This window comes from Miniopterus schreibersii (genome assembly GCF_964146895.1).
Source record: "Miniopterus schreibersii genome assembly, chromosome: 14".
Lineage (NCBI taxonomy): Eukaryota > Metazoa > Chordata > Mammalia > Chiroptera > Miniopteridae > Miniopterus > Miniopterus schreibersii.
Genome location: NC_138114.1, coordinates 47,397,051 through 47,405,374, shown reverse-complemented (window position 1 = coordinate 47,405,374; position 8,324 = coordinate 47,397,051). Strand labels below are relative to the sequence as shown.

Sequence of the window (8,324 nt, the reverse complement as noted above, 5' to 3'; positions counted from 1 at the left end):
AGCCTCAGAGGTAGTGTAACTGTGATCTCTGTTTGTCACAGGAGAAAATAGAGGCTCAGAGAAAGTGAGCAGCTCACCAAGGACCCGCGGTGACACAGCAGAATGGGGATTTGAAACCAGGTGGGTCTGCGTTCCCAATGACTATGCTCTGTGGCCTCAAAATCCAACAATAGTCGCCCTGGGCGGGGGGGCTCAGTTGGTTGGAGCGTCGGCTCGTACACCAAAAAGTTGTGGGTTCCATCCCCAGTCAGGACACAGACCTAGGTTGTGGGTTCATCCTTGGTTGGGGCGTACAAGAGGCAACTGATCGCTGTTTCTCTCTCACATCGGTGTTTCTCTCTCTCCCTTCCCCTCTCTTTAAAAACCAATAAAAACATATCCTCAGGTGAGGATTTAAAAAAAAAAATCCAACAATAGTCAGTGCTCCTCTCTATTCTTTCCAACAGCTCAGGAAGTTCCATTTACAAGCCCCATTTTTCAGACAGGGAAACTGGAGTTCTGAGAGCTTAAGGACCCTGCCCAAGGATAGACGCACAGTCACTCTCAGCAGTGCAGGACTGAGCCCAGCTTCCCCGCCCCAGCCCAGGTTCTTACCTTCGTACCAAGCACAGACCTTCACTTCTCTAAAACAACTTCACAGGCTTTCCTAGAACACCTACTTCAATCCCTCGCCATGTTGCCCCGAGGAAGCTGATGTTCTAAAGGGCTGGGTGACTTGCCCAAGGTCACACAGCTAAGGGCTTGGATGGGCTAGAACCCAGCCGCTGGCCTCTCCAGCTGTGTGTAAGCAAATCCCTATTTCCTGACTCATGTGATCATTTCAGGGATAATTTATCTCCGTTTCTAGCTCATCCACACTGGGCCGCAGCTTCTACCGCTTGGACTCCAGGTTTCTCTCTCAGCTCCCTTGGCCTCTGTCCAGGAGTCAGTGGCCTCTGACTGCACAGAGAGGGGACCGGGAGAGTAAGCAGCAGGAGAGAGCAAATGTCTAGAACCTGGGAACAAACAGGTATTTCATCTAATTCAGTAAGTTTAGGGGAGTATTTTAGATGATCAGTTTTTTTCCCTTAAGTTTTATTTTTAACTGTGGTGAAGTAGGTGACACAGTTCAAAATAATGTGACAGGTATGGCAGGAAGCCGCACTTCCTCGGTTCACTTCCTCCCTTTCTGAAATCAACAAATGCAGGGGTGGGCAAAAGTAGGGCTACAGTTGTGATTATATGAGTTTATTCTTGTATTATTTATTAATTATTGTATTATTAATTTGTATTACAACTGTAGACCTACTTCTGCCTACCCCTTATTTACCGAGCTCCTCTGTGCCAGGCATTGGAGACACCAGGTGCTGAGGATCCAGAAATGCAGCAAACCAGGTCCCCGCCCTCCTGGAGCCCACAGTCTAGAGAGAAACAAACCCAGGGTGCACAGGCCAGAAGCGTGTGTACAGCACTGTGACGTGGACAGGGTCAGTGTCAGGACAAGGTGCGTGTCCGTCAGTGTTTCCTTGGGTGGGGAGGTGTGAGATGCTTGAGCTTCACGGAAGCCTGGGAGGCTGCACGGGTTGGGGGGAGGGTGTCTTGGGCAAAGGGAATGGCTTGTATAAAGGCCTATGGCTGGAATAAGTGACCTGGGGGACTGCAAGTGGTGATGGCAGTGGCTGGGGACGGGCGTGTTGGGGTGTTGTGGTGTTGGGGTGTCAGGGAGGGAGAGAGAAGTTGAAGAGCTTGGCAGGTTTGGTTTTGAAGAGGCCTGTGTGTTATGGAAAGGAATTTAAATTGTGACCTGGAGGCAAGGAAAAGCTATTGAAGAGGTTAAGCTGGAATGTGACATGACAGGCTTTCTATTTTAGAAAGTCACTCTGGCCCTGTTGGGTGATTAGTGAGAGCAGCCACCGAAGTCATTCAGGGGAGGGTGTCGGTGATCAAAAAGAGGATCAGTGCAGCACCGGGTGTCCACAGAGGACCCCGCGGGGGAGACGGAGGTGAGAGGGTGTGCGCATGGCGACATTTAAGCAGAAGGTAATATGGCATCGAGAATGAGACTAAACTTTTAACGGGGTGTTTTGGTGGCTCACAGGCTTAAAAAAGGGGGGTCCCTTAAGAAAATTTTAAAAAATTATTAATTATTATGATATACAGGATGTTAGGAAAATAGAGAAAAGAAAAAATAACCAGTAATCTTATTACCGTAGCACAACCTGTGCATATATTTTTATTTATTTCCTTCCAATATTTCCCCGAGTTTATAACCCAAAGTCAGTTTCTTAGATGACAATTTATCTTTTCTTTTTTACTCAATATAAATATTTTACTTATTTAAAATGATTGTTGACATGCACTATTCTATTAGTTTCAGGTAGGTGACCCTTTTTCTTGAGGGTGGGATGGTTAACAGGACACCCTGTGCTTCTTCAAGCCCTTGAGAGATTCACTTTGAGACCCACTGCTGGAGGCTCCATCCACATTTCTTATTTCAAGATGGGCCAAATCTCTTGCATATCTAAGAGCCAGTCAGTTCTATCGAGGACTTGATCATGAGCGTTTTACGGTTTCACTCCTTCCATAGCTTGGTGGATCCCATTAGTTATTCCCTTCTACCTCCCCATCAACCTAGTTAAGATGATCGAGATGATGAAACACCTGATGCCTTTGTGTCCTGGAAAATTCAGCCCGAGATGCCAAGAAATGACAGTGTTCGCATTAATCCTCACTGTGGCTTGTGAGTCCCACTTGCCGCTTGTTGGAGCCGACGGCAGGGAGAGCGTAGCTTTCACTTAACCCTCTGGTGTTCTCACTGCCAGGACATTCTCTGAGCATAGTTCGGCTTCCAGCCTTGCTCCACAGGGAGTGTCCAGCTTAGAAAATAAAAAGTAATTGATGAGAAGTCTCCAGAAAAGTCGTCCTGGCTCTAGCTGGCTCTTGTGGGTCAGAAAAATGTGCTATTGGCAAGCTCTGGGTTTCGCAAAGGCTCGGGGAGAGAGCCGCAGCCTTCTTTGGGGAAGGTGTTATGCAGAATGTCAGCAGTCCTGGCTTTGAATGAAAGGCCTCAGGGGAACAACCAAACAGTGGCCTTATTCTGTGTTATCAGGCCGAAGGGTGATCTTGGGCAAAGCAGACATTCACCGGAGAGAGGCGAGCTTGGAAGGGGAGCCAAATCCTTTTGCTAACCTGGAACGTAGATGTGGTTTCAATGGAGCTTGGCAAATATGAGGTCACTTGATTCATTCCTTGGATTCTCCCTGCCCTCCATGGCCACCAGAACCTTCCCTCTCCTGGGCAGCCAGGGGAAGGAAATTTGACTCTCAATGAATCCAGTGCAGGAGGGGAATTAAAAGTAGGAGATGGGTGGTGCGGGACTGGGAGAATACTGATGACCGAAAGCAGGAGTTGGAACCATTTTTATCTCTCACATGCCCTTGTGCATGGATGGATTCCAACAGTATGTTCTCTGGGGCTCTGCCCAGGCTAATTTTACATGACAATGGCTGCTCTATGCTCTTTCCTGGAGCATTCTAATCACTTCTCAGGCCCCATGTGACCCAGTGGCCAGAGCTGGAAAAGGCTCCCTCCTGGACTTCTGGCCCAGTCCAGCAGCAGGCGGGGGACACAGGCTGTGAGTTACCTAGGCAGCCAGACAAGCATTTTCCCCAATCACTTCCTCTGTTCTTACAGAAGGGGACCTTTATCAGTCACAGGATCGGCTGTCTAGGGCATGGCAGGTGACTGTCCCTGACCGAGGTCTGAAATGAAGGTGAACTTTCACTCCATATGGGTCACTGAGAGATTTTGCAAGACAGTGTGTCGGAGTGTTTGTGTAGCTTCCTGCAGGCCTGGCCCGTCACGCTCTGTCCGTGTGAAAACGGCAGGTTGCAGCCAGAGAGAGAAGGATGCCTGGGAGCCAACTCGAGGTTGCACAAGGCTAGCAAGAGCAGGAGCTGAGGGGTAGGTTGAGTTGCAAGCTGGGTTTGAAATTTACTGGTCTCTTTAAAAATAAAGAAAACCAAATGATTTTTTTTAAACAAGTAAGGCACTGATAAAGGAATTATGACATAGACAAAGAAAAATGTAAGTGCTCTGTTCTTTTGTGAGCAATAAAGGCAGTGAACAGGGAAAGGCCAGGAGCTGCGACCCTCACGCTCATCTCTCCTATCTCCTTTCCATTTGCACACAGAGGGGAGGTTCTTGCTTTCAAGTCGCCGTCAAAAAACAAAGGAGCTATGATTATTGTTATTTAGTTTGTTCTTTCAATCCAAACAGCTCTTAGGGTATCCCAGTGCAAGTTAATCTCTTATGTCAACATGGAGCCTGGAGAGGCTGCACGGGCCCCACGTTCACACCCAGGGCATAGCCGTCGCGGCAGGAATCTCTCCTAAGGAAATCGATCTCTATTAATCCCATGGGACCCTCCACTTACAGGGTTCCCAGGCTTCCTTTGTTTAACGTGTGGTTCCTGAAGACAGAGACAGAACCAAGGAGAACCATCCCAACTCTTCTGATAGCAACTGACAGGAGCCAGATTGGTTCTGCCTCATACACACACGAAAAGGCTGGGCGGTGGTGGTGATGAAATTCTTTAGGTCATGTAGCTGGGAAGGTGCAACTTCCTCCCAGGGGAAAGGGAAAGAGGAGCAATGTGGGGAGAAATACCAGTCACTCACCACAACCTTAGCACCAAAGGCGACAGTAGAGTCAGCCTCCGCCGTCCCCTCCAACCCAAGATGCTACAGCTTCTCTGTTGGCGCTGGGCCATCTCCCACTCAGGGGCTCTCCTTGGGTCTCACTTCCTCTTTTCCTATGAGCCCTTGGCATAGGTCCCAGTGAGAAACCTGGTCTTTTTAATGCATATTCTAGGAAGACCAAGGCCCCTAAAACAGCTTTGGAGTTGTAATGGCCCGAGAGTCCTGAATGGATGGGACACTGCTGTATTAGACTCTTGCATCAGAGCTGAAGTTGATGCAGCTCTCACGCCTACAGCCTTAAGGCAAAACCTACCCTTGTTCTAATTACAGTATTGTCCTTCCCCTTGTTCAGTTCAGAGGGCCAATGAATCCTCTGTTCCTCCTTTCTCTCTTTTCTCAAGCTAATTAAGTGAAATTTTTTCTCTTTTGCAACCAAGGTAGTTCTGAATTAAAACAGAGGCTAAATTTGGTCATTTTAAACTAAATAAACATTTGTTAAATGAGCAAAAGCTTGAAAGTTATATAAGTTCCAAGGGAAGAGAGAGATGCAAAATAAAATAAAAAATTTTAAATCCAAATTGCCTTTGCTAACTGAGGTCAAATATTGCTGAACTCAGTACCTGCTCCGTAACAAACCCAGCCCTCGAGACGTGAACTTTCCTTTTCTTCTTCCTTTTTCCCTTTTTATTTTTGAGAGCAAAGCACATGCTTGCCCCTGCGTCAGCAAGCGGGGCAAACGCCGAGTTTAAGGCAACCAAAGGACATGAACTTGAACTAAAGTTTGAAAATATACACTGTCCTAGATAGAATCTCAAGATTAGGAGACATTTTGATATAGAGCTGAACATAAGTCTTTTCTCTTCCAACGAACCAGTTACCCTTTGTTCTGGAAGCAGAAAGAAATAGTCTACATTTCCCAGAATGAAAAAAAAATTTAAGGCTCCAATTGAGCAAAAAAATCATAGTTTTCCCAAGGCTTATTTTGGTTCTTTATCTTGGGGCAGGGAGGACATTTGACCTTTGATTGGAAGGTGCATTTGTAAGGGCAAAGGTGTCTCCAGGGATGGTACCCGTAGGCTTTACTTAGAGTTTTCTAGAAATGCTCAATGACCCTTGATGGCTGTGTGTTAACTTGTGGTCCACTGGCATTGTGAAGGTCACATGCCAAAGAGTGAAGCAGGCGATATGGCAAAGGGCCCAGCCACTGGCTCTGCACCGGGCCTATGACGAGACAAAGGGGTTCTAAGTGTCTGCTCTGCTCCACATCAGGTCTGGAACCTTCAGAATGAGGCCGGAGAGAGCGGGACGGCCCAGAGGGCAGGCCCCAGCCCCAGCCGGGAGGTCAGTCCAGAGCTGAGTGGAATTTTAGAGAACATCTGAGCCACCATCCTTATTTCACAATGGGGGACAGTGAGACCTGGAGAGGGGAAGTGTTTTACCCACGGCTTTGTGGTCACTGTTCGTCCGGTTCTCCAATAAGCAGACTCCAAGTTAGCATTCAACACATAGGGATTCTATTAGAGAACACACCTGAGTGTGGGGGCGTGAGGAGGGACCTGGAGAAGACCACGGTGAGAGCCTGATCTGAGTAGAAGGTTGAGTGGAAGAGTCTTAGACTGCTGTGCACCCCAAGGAAGGCTCAGCAAGCCTGTAAGTGGGGGCGGAGGTCCTCCAGCCAAAGTCGGCGGGAAGGGGAGTCTGTGTCTCCCAGGAAGGGGGCTACCTTAGAATCCCTACCATGCCATTCGCTGCCGGGAGCAGCCCATAGGGTCCATGAGGTGTGTGGCTTCCTTGCAAGGCCAGCAGTGGAGGTCAGGGGCAGCAGATGGGGCCCTTGGAAGGTCACACTCCCTGTAGCTGGAGGTCCGCCGACACATTCTCACAGCCTGCACAATGCAGATGATCTTGGAGTCACAACTGGTACTGACCCTCTCCCTCCCCCACTGTCCATTCTAAATTTCCGTCACCCTCAGCTTCACCTGGGCAGGTCTTGGTGGCTTGCTTGGTGGTAGGGCCCAAGCCTTCATTCCTGGGGATCTGAATGCCTGATAATATGCCTTTTTCAGGTTGGAACTGCTGCTCACAGTTACAGAGAGGAAATGGAGAACCAGGGGGCACTCAAGGGGATCGCCTGGATTCACACTGATTCCTCTATGACTTTATCATGTAAAACCACCCCTCCGTTCACTGAATTACCAAGGTCAAAAGCCCTGCCAGTTTAATGGTTTTTCTCCTTGCCTGCTGACGCTTGGGTACAAGGAATTCAAAGTACACTGGTGGCAGCCATAAATTATAGACCAACGGGACGCCTGCTGTGTCCCCTGCCACTAGTGAGTCCCTCTGGGAGACCAGGACCTTCGACCAGGCAGAGTCCAGAGTTGCAGGGACAGGAGTCACAAGATTCCCAGAGGGTCATTGGGGTGATGGTAAGTGCATCCCGTTGGCTTCTCCCCCTTGGTTTCCAAACTCATGTTTCCTCCCTACTGGAGACCAGGTGCCACAGGGGAGCCTCAGACCTAATGAATGCGCTACACTCAAAAATGCGCCCCAACATTTCTGAGCATTTCCTCCGAGCTGGTACTTTAGCTGCCCCTTTAGAAGGCTGTTCCAGTACAAATCCCCAGGTCAGCTGCCCAAGCAGATATCCAACTGGAGAAAGACATACCTGTCTCCCCATTTTGCAAGTGCCCCCAATTTTCAAGAGTGATTTGCTTGACTTCAGGCAAGGTGTCCTATTATCTGTAGTTTGCTTTAAACCACTCTGTCTTGCACAGTATGATACATACAAAGGTATCCGTGTTAAACTCTGGGAAGCTAATCAACATTCAGAGGTCACTAATTAGGAACCCACACTCTCGGGGATGGTCAGTTTGCATGTGAAAACTCTAAAGGTCACTACAAGCCTCAGCTGTTATGCAGGCTGATCTCCAGATCCATTTTCCATGCTCCACGCAGCTGGCTGTGGGCCCTGAGAGCTGACCTTTATGACCTGCATCAACCCAGCCCCCTGGTCTCTGGCTTCCTGAAGGGTTCAGCTAGTGGGGGGCACAGCAGGAGACTGGAGGCTGGAAGGAGAGAGCGGGGCTGGGGTACTTATCCCTCCTCGCCACCCACAACCCAAGCAAGCCCTTCTGGGCGACAGGTTGGCAGTGACTGCGTTCTCCTGCCTGAGGCTGCAGCTGCTACCGGGGAACCCGCCGCTTCAGCTACGGCTTCCCCCAGGTTCCCAGCATCTCTTCTTCCTGTGTTCCTTCAGGCTCAGGAGAGGAGCAAAGGCGCTCCCAGGGGCTGGCCCCGGGGTGCTTCCCCATCCTTCGGTTCCTCTTCGCCCTGACCTTTGCTCTTGTCCCTCCATTAAACTTTCTTCCATTGCCTCCTGTGAGCATGCTGTCTGTTTTCTGCCAGGGCTCTGACAGATAGAAATACTCTTATCTCCAATCAATACCAAAGAGTTTATTCATTAGCATAGGGCTTTTTAGACATAACTTTTGTATTGGTAAAATGAGCTGTGTGCATTAATTGGCTAGAAATGGTGTACCGGCTCTTCTGCCCTGGCATACATAAAATAAGAACCCAGAAGTTCAGCAGCCTATTCCTTTTGGATGGCCATTTGGACCTAAGATCCACTTAACTGTTTGGCCTCTT

The 8,324-nt window shown here is 48.9% G+C and overlaps 1 long non-coding RNA gene across 1 annotated transcript; it reads left to right on the top strand.

The window, feature by feature from the left end:
* The first annotated feature begins 930 nt into the window (after positions 1 to 930).
* Positions 931 to 8,060, top strand: LOC308567174. Its single transcript, XR_014000277.1, has 3 exons — positions 931 to 1,009; positions 1,328 to 1,483; positions 6,746 to 8,060. It is a non-coding gene; the product is annotated as an uncharacterized lncRNA (long non-coding RNA).
* Positions 8,061 to 8,324: the final 264 nt, after the last annotated feature.